Here is a 13,044-nt window from a genome sequence, read left to right on the forward strand (position 1 = left end):
CTCTGTTCCTCTTTGACTTATATCATCTTGCTCCTCTTGTTACCATTGACCCCAGCATCTTTCAGTTCTTTCAACTCCAGCCTTACTGATGCTCTAATTTACTCATAATGGTGACTCACTAAAAGATAATCTATACAAAGACTTATTTATTTTTCTGTGCATTTCTGTGTTTTTGAAGTTTTATAATAAACATTTTTAAAGTAGGTATTAAATATCCCTATAATGGCATATTTGGATAATACGAAAAAGGGTTCCACTTAACATCAATTTTTTATATGGATATTTAGTTGTTCCACTGATACTTATTTCAATAAAACAGTCTCTAGCTCTAAAGCTGCAACACTTTTTAATCAATTAAGCTTGCATTCATACATTTTGTTGGTTTTGTTTTCAGGACTTTCCATTCAGTTCCATTGGTCTCTCTGTTAATCCCTGCACCCAAATCTCAAACTCTTCATTACGATAGCTTCTTTGTAATTCTTACTATCTGGTGGATGAATTGCTCTTTTTCAAGAGTGTGTTGACTATGCTTGGCCATTTGCATGTCCTTGTATTTTAGAATCAGGTGATTCACAGATGCCTTCATGCCCAAAGAAATGATAGGTTAGAGGTTGTATTTTCTTTATTTTCATATTCATTGTTGCTGCAGAAAAACAAAGTTTATTTTTCGTATGTTGATTTCATACCTAGGAAGTTTATATATTTTCATCTATTAATAAGCTGGGCCATTCCACGCTTGCTGGTGGTATGCGCATTTGAGCACAGACTCTGCTGCTGCCGCCCCAGTGAAGCACTTTAGACAGCAACTCCCAGCAGAGTGTTATTGTCAGTGGGCAAGGAACACCTCGGTGTCTCTAGCACAGCAGTTGCTTTACATCACAGGGACAGGGAACAATGATGTGGGCCTGGTACCAGTCCCCAAAGGTGGAGCACACAGCCCAAGAGTACTGACCTGAGCTTTTGCCCCCTAACAACTTCCAGAAATGAAGCCTCTTGACAAAACCCACTACCGTCAAACCCTCAAGGGCATCAGCGAGTATAAAATAATATAAAACCTATTCAAAGTAAAGAAACTTCAAATAGCAAAGGAAAATCAGCCCACACAGATAAGAAAGAACCATCACAAGAACTCTAGCAACTCCAGAAACCAGAGCGTCTTCTTCCCTCCTCACTACCACACTAGTTATCCAGCAATGGTTCTAAAGCAGGGTGGAATGGCTACAATAAGAGACAGAGTTTAGAATCTGGATAGGGACACAGATCATCGAGATTCAGGAGAAAGTCAAAACCAAATCCAAGGAATCTAAGGAATCCAATAAAATGACAGAAACATGAAAGATGGAATCACCATTTTAAGAAGGAACCAAGCAAACAGGTAAGGCCAAAAATTCACTGAAAAAATCCCATAATGTAATTAAAAGTATTAACAACAGAATAGACCAAGCAGAGGAAAAATCTCTGAGCCTGAAAACCAGTTCTCCGAATCAACTCAGTCAGAAAAAAACTATATAGAAAAAATAATAAAAAATAACGCCTCAAACCTCCAAGAAATTTGAGATCATATAGTGAGACCAATCCTGCAACACATTGACATCCCTAAAAGACAGGGAGAAAGAACAAGCAACTTGGAAACAAATTTGAGGGTATCATTCACAAAAATTACTCCACCCTTGTTGGATGGTCAACATTCAAATTCAGGAAATCCAGAGAATCCTTGTGTAATACTATATAAGATAACCCCCAAGTCACAGAATCATCATATTCTTCAATGTCAAGATGAAAGAAAAAATATTAATGGCAACTGGAGAGAAGGAACAGGTCACCAAAAAAAGGAACATCATCAGAGTGGACATCAAGGTGGACAAATGTCAGGTGATATTTATCCTGGTAAATATCAACACTATTTTCTGAGAAAATAATCATTTACATAGTACTTGCATATGTTTATCGGTTACATGAGGTATTTTGATATAGGCTTGCTATGTGTAATAATCACATCAGGGTAAATGGGTTATCCACAAGCATAGACATTTATCCTTGTGTTTCAAACAATCCAATTACACTCTTAGTTATTTCAAAAAGTACAATTAAATCATTTTGACTACGGTCACCCTGTTGTGATAGCAAATACTAGGTCTTATTGATTCTCTCTAACAGTTTTTATAAACATTAACCATCCTCACTTCTCCCCCAACACCCCTCTACATTTCTCAGTCTCAGGTAACCATCCTTCTACACTCTGTCTCCATGAATTCCATTGTTTTGATTTTTAGCTTCTACAAGTAAGCGAGAACATGTGAAATTTGTCTTTCTGTGCCTGGCTTATTTCACTTACCATAATGACCTCCAGTGCCATCCATGTTGATGCAAAAGACAGGGTCTCATTGCTTTTATGGATGAATAGTACTCCATTGTGTATATTGATACAATTTCTTTATCTGGTCATCTGCTGATGGACACTTAGGTTGCTTTCTAATCTTGGCTACTGTTAATCGTGCTGCAGTGAACATGGTTGTGCGGGTAGCACTTCCGTGTACTGATTTCCTTCATTGGGGTAAATACCGAGGAGTGGGATTACTGGATAGTATGGTAGTATTGTTTTCATTTTTGGAAGAGTCTCCAAGCTGTTCTCCGTAGTGGTTTTACCAATGTGCATTCCCACCAACAGTATAAACAAACTGTGATACACCTATACAATGGATTACCATGCAGCCATAAAAAGAAAAGGCCTGCCAGACATGGAAAGACAGGGATGAACAAAAAAAGTGTGTTGCTAAGGGAAAGAAGTTAATCTGATACCTTGTTTTAATTACTCCTATTTCAGTTATCCAAGCTCTGGTGTTCTTTTTATATAAGATTTCTGGCCGGTGCGGTGGCTCATGCCTGTAATCCCAACACTTTGGGAAGCTGAGGCAGGCAGATCACCAGAGGTCAGGACTTCAAGACCAGCCTGTTCAACATTGTGAAACCCCATCTCTACTCAAACTACCAAAAAAAAAAAAAAATTAGCCAGGTATGGTGGCAGGCGTCTGTAATCGCAGCTACTCAGGAGGCTGAGGCACAAGAATCTCTTCAACCCGGGAGGCGGAGGTTGTAGTGAGCCAAGATCGCGCCACTATACTCCAGCCTGGGTGATAGAGTGAGACTCCGTCTCAAAAAAAATAATAAAATAAAACATAAATTAAAAATAAAAGATTCCTGCATGACAAGGTTGGATTTGATCCAATACATCATTTTATTTGATACAATCCCATTCTCCATTGATTTTTTTGTTTGTGCACCTCCCCGATGAAAATGCATAGGTTGTAACGTAATCCTCAATATTTGGCATTTTCATTTTGGCAAGCCAAACTGACTACCACACGCCTCTACATTCTCTGACTCTCTTTCTGGTACTCTCACTAGAAAATGGGCTTCTAGTACATTCCACTAGAAAATGGGCTTCTAGTACATTCCCCTATGCCATCCACCTACTTTTTATGGGTTTGCCTCCCTGGCTAAATAGTGAGAGCATATAAAGAGAAAAATAACAGAGAGGTTTTCTCCCATATTTTTGGAACAAAGGTATTCTTGACAGAAGGAAGGATGTACCTCACTCAGATTTTGATGCCTGACCAGCTGTGGCTGGTGCTCTCATTGAAAGATTATACCTTCAGGAATGGCGCTGGCTTGCCTGGAGGCCAGCCTTGAAGAAGAAAGCAATTTCTCATGTTCTCTTTGTCTTTTAGGAATCTCCTATCCTATTTCTTCAAACACAAAGGTTTTTCTAGAAAAAAATGCAAACATAATTGACATTGATCACTTTCTGTCTCTATATCATGTGCAATTCTTCAGTTTTATATGCCTTTAAGTCCAGGCTGGAAGACAGAGAAGGAAAAAAAGTAAAGGAAACTAACCACCCTATCAAAATATTACTTTGAATTCTAGTTTCCTTCCTAATTCTCCTGCTTCTATTTACTATTTTTACAAAAAAAATTTTGCTTTAGAATAGTTTTAGATTCACAGAAAATTTACAAAATATAACTCCAAGATCAAGATGTTGGTTGGTTTGATTTCTTCTCTGGTCTCTCTGTGGCTTGCGGATGGCCACTTTCTCACTGAATTCTTGCATGATTGTTCCTCGGTCTGTGTGTCTGTATCTTAATCTGCACTTCTTATGAGGACACCTGTCATACTGAATATGAACCTGACCTTAAGACCTCCTTTTACCTTAATTACCTCTTCAAAGTTTCTATCTTCAAATACAGTCACATTCTGGGATACTGGGCTTGACGACTTGGATATATGAATTTTTGGGGTGAGTCACAATTCAGCCCATAACACCCTGCCAACTAAAATCAGAATTTATGTACAAAAATTAACTTGTTGTGTTAAGTCATGTAATTTTAAGGATTTTTTTCCTTGGTGTTCCATGAGCTTACTGTTACTTTATCTTCCCACTGGACTGCTCCTCATGCTTTTCTTAGGCTTATTTCAATACTTTCCTTACAAATGAATACTGCATATATTTCTGTTGCAAAAATTTTAAAAATAGGTAGAAATCACAATTCTCCCCTTTGGAAAGTTCCTCCAAAATTCAGCCCCTATTCAGAAATTCCACAATTAACCATGTGGTGTTTACATTTAAAAGCTGATTTAGAATTTTGAGAAAGATAGGTGTGGTTTTTAAATATAATTTATACGTATATGAGCATGTGTGTGTGTTTATAACTAAACATGGGTAACAATATATGTATAGGTCTGCCAATCCCTTTCCACTATAATAGGTCAGTTGCATCCCCACTAAAATCTTATGTTGAAATTTACATGTGGCATTATTTGGAGACGGGATTATCTGAGAGGCAAGTAAGTTAAAATGTGGTTATTAAAGAAGAATGGTATATTCCAACTGAAACCATTCCAAAAAAAAATTGAAAAGGAGGAACATCTCTCTAACTCATTCTATAAGGCCAACACCATCCTCATACCAAAACCCGGCAGACACAAACAAAAAAAGAGAAAACTTTAGTCCAATATCCTTAACAAACATTGGTGCAAAAATTCTCATCAAAAGCTGTCAAATCATATCCAGCAGCACATCAAAAGCTTATCCACCAGGATCAAGTAGGCTTGATTTCTGGGATGTGAGTTGGTTCAACATATACAAATGAACAAATGTGATTCATCACATAAACCGAAATAAAGATAAAAACTGCAACATTTTCTCAATTGATGCCAAAAAAGCTTTTGATAAAATTCAACATTTTTTCTTATTAAAAACTCTCAATAAATTAGGTGTTGAGGGAACATACCTTAAAATGGTAAGAGCCGTATATGACAAACTCACAGCCAATATTATACTGGATGGACAAAAGCTGGAGTATTCCTCTTGAAAATTAGCACAAGACAAGGATGCCCTCCTTCACCACTTTATTCAACATAGTATTGGGAGTTCTGGCCAGGGCACTCAGGCGATATAAATAAATAAAGCGTATTCAAATAGGAGAGAGAGGAAGTCAAACTATCTTTGTTTGCAGATGACATGATCATATATCTAGAAAACCCCATTGTCTCATGTCAAAAGCTTCTTATGCTGATAAGCAACTTCAGCAAGTCTCAGGATACAAATCAATGTACAGAAATCACTAGCAGTCCTATATACCAACAACAGGCAAACTGAGAGCCAAATCATGAATGAACTTTCATTCCTAACTGCCACAAAAGGAATAATATAGCTAGGAATACAACTAACAAGGGAAGTGAAGTATCTCTACAAGGAGAAGACAAATCCCTGCTCAATAAATCAGGGGTGACACAAGAAAATGGAAAAACATTCCATCCTAATGGATAGGAAGAATCAGTATGGTGAAAATGGCCATACTGCCCAAGCATTTATAGATTCAATGCTATTCCCACTAAACTTTCACTGACATTCTTCACACAACTAGAAACAAAAATCTATTTTGAAATTCGTATGTAACCAAAAAAGAGCCCAAATAGCCAAGGCCATCCTAAACAAACAAACAAAAAAAAGCTGGAGGCACCATGCTACCTGACTTCAAACTATACTACAAGGCTACAGTAACCAAACAGCATGGTACTGGTACAAGGACTGACACATAGACCAGTGGAAAAATAATAGAGAATCCAGAAATAATACTGCACACCTAAAACCATCTGATCTTTGACAAACGTGATGAAAACAAGCAATTGATAAAGGACTCCCTATTTAATAACTGGTGATGGAAGAACTGGCTAGACCTAAGCAGAAAATTGAAACTACCACATACAAAATAACTCAAGGTGGATTAAAGACTTCAATGTGAAACCCAAAACTATAAAACTTTAGAAAAAACTAGGCAATACCATTCAGGACGTACACACGGGAGAAAATTTCATGACATATATGCTAAACATAGTTTCAACAAAAGCAAGCATTGACAAACAGGATGTGTTTAAAGTAAAGAACTTCTGCAGAGCAAGAGAACTATCAACAGAATAAACAGACAAACTAGAGAATGGGAGAAAATTTTTGTAATCTGTACATCTGATGAAGATCTATATCCAGCATCTATAGACAATTTAAACAAATTTAAATGAAAAAACCCATTAAAAGGTGGCAAAGGACATGCACAGACCCTTTCAAAAGAGGACATACATGCTGCCAAGAAGCATATGAAAAAAGCTCAACATCACTGATCACTAGAGAAATGCCAATCAAAACTACAGCAAGACACCATCTCACACCACACAGAATGGCTATTATTAAAATGTCAAAAAGAAGTGATCATGGTGAGGCTGTGGAGAAAAAGGAATATTTTACTCTGTTGGTGGGGGGGAGTGTCAATTAGTTCAACCCTTATGGAAAATAGTCTGTCAAATTCTCAAAGACCTAGAGACAGAAATAGCATTCAGTTGAGCCAGCAAACCCATTACTGGGTACCCATACTGTTACGTATGTATAAATGTGTCATGTTGGTGTGCTGCACCCATTAACTCATCATTTACATTAGGTATATCTCCTAATGCTATCCCTCCCACCTCCCCTCTCCCCATAATAGGCCTCAGTGTGTGATGTTCCCCTTCCTGTGTCCAAGTGATCTCATTGTTCAATTCCCACCTATGAGTGAGAACATGCGATATTTGGTTTTCTGTTTTGCGATAGTTTGCTGAGAATGCTGGTTTCCAGCTGCATCCATGTCCCTACAAAGGACACGAACTCATCCTTTCTTATGGCTGCATAGTATTCCATGGTGTATATGTGCCACATTTTCTTAATCCAGTCTGTCACTGATGACATTCTTTGGTTGATTCCAAGTCTTTGCTATTGTGAATAGTGCTGCAATAAACATACGTGTGCATGTATATTTACGTGTAGCAGCATGATTTTAATCCTTTGGTATTCCCCAGTAAGGGATGGCTGGGTCCAAGTGGTATTTCTAGTTCTAGATCCTAGAGGAATCGCCACACTGTTTTCCACAGTGGTTGAACTAGTTTACAGTCCCACCAACAGTGTAAAAGTGTTCCTATTTCTCCACATCCTCTCCAGCACCTGTTGTTTCCTGACTTTTTATTTTATTTTATTATTTTTTTTAAATTTTTTTTATTATACTTTAAGTTCTAGGGTACATGTGCATAACATGTAGGTTTGTTACATATGTATACTTGTGCTGTTGGTGTCTGCACCCATCAACTCGTCAGCACCCATCAATTCATCATTTATATCAGGTATAACTCCCAATGCAATCCCTCCCCCCCCCCGCTCCCCATGATAGGCCCGGTGTGTGTTTCCCCTTCCCGAGTCCAAGTGATCTCATTGTTCAGTTCCCACCTATGAGTGAGAACATGCAGTGTTTGGTTTTCTGTTCTTGTGATAGTTTGCTAAGAATGATGGTTTCCAGCTGCATCCATGTCCCTACAAAGGACGCAAACTCATCCTTTTTGATGGCTGCATAGTATCCATGGTGTATATGTGCCACATTTTCTTAATCCAGTCTGTCACAGATGGACTTTGGGTTGATTCCAAGTCTTTGCTATTGTGATAGTGCCCAGCATAACATACGTGTGCATGTGTCTTTAGAGCAGCATGATTTTAATCCTTTGGTATATACCCAGTAGTGGGATGGCTGGGTCATATGGTACATCTAGTTCTAGATCCTTGAAGAATCGCCATACTGTTTTCCATAATGGTTAAACTAGTTTACAATCCCACCAACAGTGTAAATGTTCCTATTTCTCTCCACATCCTCTCCAACACCTGTTGTTTCCTGACTTTTATGATTGCCATTCTAACTGGTGTGAGATGGTACTCATTGTGGTTTTGATTTGCATTTCTCTGATGGCCAGTGATGATGAGCATTTTTTCATGTGTCTGTTGGCTGTATGAATGTCTTCTTTTGAGAAATGTCTGTTCATATCCTTTGCCCACTTTTGATGGGGTTGTTTTTTTCTTGTATATTTGTTTGAGTTCTTTGTAGATTCTGGATATTAGCCCTTTGTCAGATGAGTAGATTGCAAAATTTTCTCCCATTCTGTAGGTTTTCCGTTCACTCTGATGGTATTTTCTTTTGCTGTGCAGAACTCTTTAGTTTATTAGATCCCATTTGTCAATTGTTGCTTTTGCTGCCTTTGCTTTTGGTTGTTTTTAGACATACAGTCCTTGCCCATGTTCCATGTCCTGAATGGTACTACCTAGTTTTCTTTTATTATTTATTATTTATTTATTTATTATACTTTAAGTTCTAGGGTACATGTGCATGACGTTTATATCATGTATAACTCCCCAGTGCAATCCCTCCCCTCCCCCCCCTCCCCATGATAGGCCCCATGGTGTGATGTTCCCCTTCCCGAGTCCAAGTGATCTCATTGTTCAGTTCCCACCTATGAGTGAGAACATGCGTGTTTGGTTTTCTCTTCTTGTGATAGTTTGCTAAGAATGATGGTTTCCAGCTGCATCCATGTCCCTACAAAGGACGCAAACTCATCCTTTTTGATGGCTGCATAGTATTCCATGGTGTATATGTGCCACATTTTCTTAATCCAGTCTGTCACAGATGGACATTTGGGTTGATTCAAGTCTTTGCTATTGTGAATAGTGCCGCAATAAACATACGTGTGCATGTGTCTTTGTAGTAGATGATTTATAATCCTTGGGTATATACCCAGTAGTGGGATGGCTGGGTCATATGGTACATCTAGTTCTAGATCCTTGAGGAATCGCCATACTGTTTTCCATAATGGTTGAACTAGTTTACAATCCCACCAACAGTGTAAAAGTGTTCCTATTTCTCCACATCCTCTCCAACACCTGTTGTTTCCTGACTTTTTAATGATTGCCATTCTAACTGGTGTGAGATGGTATCTCATTGTGGTTTTGATTTGCATTTCTCTGATGGCGAGTGATGATGAGCATTTTTTCATGTGTCTGTTGGCTGTATGGATGTCTTCTTTTGAGAATGTCTGTTCATATCCTTTCCCCACTTTTTGATGGGGTTGTTTGTTTTTTTTCTTCTTGTATATTTGTTTGAGTTCTTTGTAGATTCTGGATATTAGCCCTTTGTCAGATGAGTAGTTGCAAAAATTTTTCCCATTCTGTAGGTTGCCTGTTCACTCTGATGGTAGTTTCTTTTGCTGTGCAAAAGCTCTTTAGTTTAATTAGATCCCATTTGTCAATTTTTGGCTTTTGCTGCCGTTGCTTTTGGTGTTTTAGACATGAAGTCCTTGCCCATGCCTATGTCCTGAATGGTACTACCTAGGTTTTCTTCTAGGGTTTTTATGGTATTAGGTCTAACATTTAATCTCTAATCCATCTTGAATTAATCTTCATATAAGGAGTAAGGAAAGGACCCAGTTTCAGCTTTCTACTTATGGCTAGCCAATTTTCCCAGCACCATTTATTAAATAGGAATCCTTTCCCCATTTCTTGTTTCTCTCAGGTTTGTCAAAGATCAGATGGCTGTAGATGTGTGGTATTATTTCTGAGGACTCTGTTCTGTTCCATTGGTCTATATCTCTGTTTTGGTACCAGTACCATGCTGTTGTTGTTACTGTAGCCTTGTAGTATAGTTTGAAGTCAGGTAGCGTGATGCCTCCAGCTTTGTCCTTTTGACTTAGGATTTCTTGGCAAGGCGGGCTCTTTTTTGGTTCCATATGAACTTTAAAGCAGTTATTTCCAATTCTGTGAAGAACTCATTGGTAGTTTGATGGGATGGCATTGAATCTATAAATAACCTTGGGTAGTATGGCCATTTTCACGATATTGATTCTTCCTATCCATGAGCATGGTATGTTCTTCCATTTGTTTGTGTCCTCTTTGATTTCACTGAGCAGTGGTTTGTAGTTCTCCTTGAAGAGGTCCTTTACATCCCTTGTAAGTTGGATTCCTAGGTATTATTCTCTTTGAAGCAATTGTGAATGGAAGTTCATTCATGATTTGGCTCTCTGTTTGTCTGTTACTGGTGTATAAGAATGCTTGTGATTTTTGCACATTGATTTTGTATCCTGAGACTTTGCTGAAGTTGCTTATCAGCTTAAGGAGATTTTGGCTGAGACAATGGGGTTTTCTAAATATACAATCATGTCTTCTGCAAACAGGGACAATTTGACTTCTTCTTTTCCTAACTGGATACCCTTGATTTCTTTCTCTTGCCTGATTGCCCTAGCCAGAACTTCCAACACTATGTTGAATAGGAGTGGTGAGAGAGGCATCCTGTCTTGTGCCAGTTTTCAAAGGGAATTTTTCCAGTTTTTGCCCATTCAGTATGATATTAGCTGTGGGTTTGTCATAAATAGCTCTTATTATTTTGAGGTACGTTCCATCAATACCGAATTTATTGAGCGTTTTTAGCATGAAGGGCTGTTGAATTTTGTCAAAAGCCTTTTCTGCATCTATTGAGATAATCATGTGGTTCTTGTCTTTGGTTCCGTTTATATGCTGGATTACGTTTATTGATTTGCGAATGTTGAACCAGCCTTGCATCCCAGGGATGAAGCCCACTTGATCATGGTGGATAAGCTTTTTGATGTGCTGCTGAATCCGGTTTGCCAGTATTTTATTGAGGATTTTGGATCGATGTTCATCAGGATTGGTCTAAAATTCTCTTTTTTTGTTGTGTCTCTGCCAGGCTTTGGTATCAGGATGATGTTGGCCTCATAAAATGAGTTAGGGAGGATTCCCTCTTTTTCTATTGATTGGAATAGTTTCAGAAGGAATGGTACCAGCTCCTCCTTGTACCTCTGGTAGAATTCAGCTGTGAATCCATCTGGTCCTGGACTTTTTTTGGTTGGTAGGCTATTAATTATTGCCTCAATTTCAGAGGCTGCTATGGTCTATTCAGGGATTCAACTTCTTCCTGGTTTAGTCTTGGAAGTGTAAGTGTCAGGAAATTATCCATTTCTTCTAGATTTTCTAGTTGATTTGCGTAGAGGTGTTTATAGTATTCTCTGATGGTAGTTTGTATTTCTGTCGGGTTGGTGGTGATATCCCCTTTATCAATTTTTATTGCGTCTATTTGATTCCTCTCTCTTTTCTTCTTTATTAGTCTTGCTAGCTGTCTGTCAATTTTGTTGATCTTTTCAAAAAACCACTCCTGGATTCATTGATTTTTTTGAGGGTTTTGTGTATCTCTATCTCCTTCAGTTCTGCTCTGATCTTAGTTATTTCTTGCCTTCTGCTAGCTTTTGAATGTGTTTGCTCTTGCCTCTCTAGTTCTTTTAATTGTGATGTTAGAGTGTCAATTTTAGATCTTTCCAGCTTTCTCTTGTGGGCATTTAGTGCTAAAATTTCCCTCTACACACTGCTTTAAATGTGTCCCAGAGATTCTGGTATGTTGTATCTTTGTTCTCATTGGTTTCAAAGAACATCTTTATTTCTGCCTTCATTTCGTTATACACCCAGTAGTCATTCAGGAGCAGGTTGTTCAGTTTCCATGTAGTTGAGCGGTTTTGATTGAGTTTCTTAGTCCTGAGTTCTAGTTTGATTGCACTGTGGTCTGAGAGACAGTTTGTTATAATTTCTGTTCTTGTACATTTGCTGAGGAGTGCTTTACTTCCAATTATGTGGTCAATTTTGGAATAAGTGCGATGTGGTGCTGAGAAGAATGTATATTCTGTTGATTTGGGGTGGAGAGTTCTATAGATGTCTATTAGGTCCGCTTGGTGCAGAGATGAGTTCAATTCCTGGATATCCTTGTTAACTTTCTGTCTCGTTGATCTGTCTAATGTTGACAGTGGAGTGTTGAAGTCTCCCATTATTATTGTATGGGAGTCTAAGTCTCTTTGTAAGTCTCTAAGGACTTGCTTTATGAATCTGGGTGCTCCTGTATTGGGTGCATATATATTTAGGATAGTTAGCTCTTCCTGTTGAATTGATCCCTTTACCATTATGTAATGGCCTTCTTTGTCTCTTTTGATCTTTGATGGTTAAAGTCTGTTTTATCAGAGACTAGGATTGCAACCCCTGCTTTTTTTTGTCTCCATTTGCTTGGTACATCTTCCTCCATCCCTTTATTTTGAGCCTGTGTATGTCTCTGCATGTGAGATGGGTCTCCTGAATACACCAGACTGATGGGTCTTGACTCTTTATCCAGTTTGCCAGTCTGTGTCTTTTAATTGGAGCATTTAGTCTATTTACATTTAGGGTTAATATTGTTATGTGTGGACTTGATCCTGCCATTATGATATTAACTGGTTATTTTGCTCGTTAGTTGATGCAGTTTCTTCTCCTCGATCTCGGTCTTTACATTTTGGCATGTTTTTGCAATGGCTGGTACCGTTTGTTCCTTTCCATGTTTAGGGCTTCCTTCAGGGTCTCTTGTAAGGAGGCCTGGTAGTGACAAAATCTCTAAGCATTTGCTTATCTGTAAAGGATTTTATTTCTCCTTCACTTATGAAACTTAGTTTGGCTGGATATGAAATTCTGGGTTGAAAATTCTTTTCTTTAAGAATGTTGAATATTGGCCCCCACTCTCTTCTGGCTTGTAGAGTTTCTGCTGAGAGATCTGCTGTTAGTCTGATGGGCTTCCCTTTGTGGGTAACCCGACCTTTCTCTCTGGCTGCCCTTAAGAT

Source organism: Trachypithecus francoisi, unplaced genomic scaffold (genome assembly GCF_009764315.1).
Source record: "Trachypithecus francoisi isolate TF-2019V2 unplaced genomic scaffold, Tfra_2.0 Contig00955, whole genome shotgun sequence".
NCBI lineage: Eukaryota > Metazoa > Chordata > Mammalia > Primates > Cercopithecidae > Trachypithecus > Trachypithecus francoisi.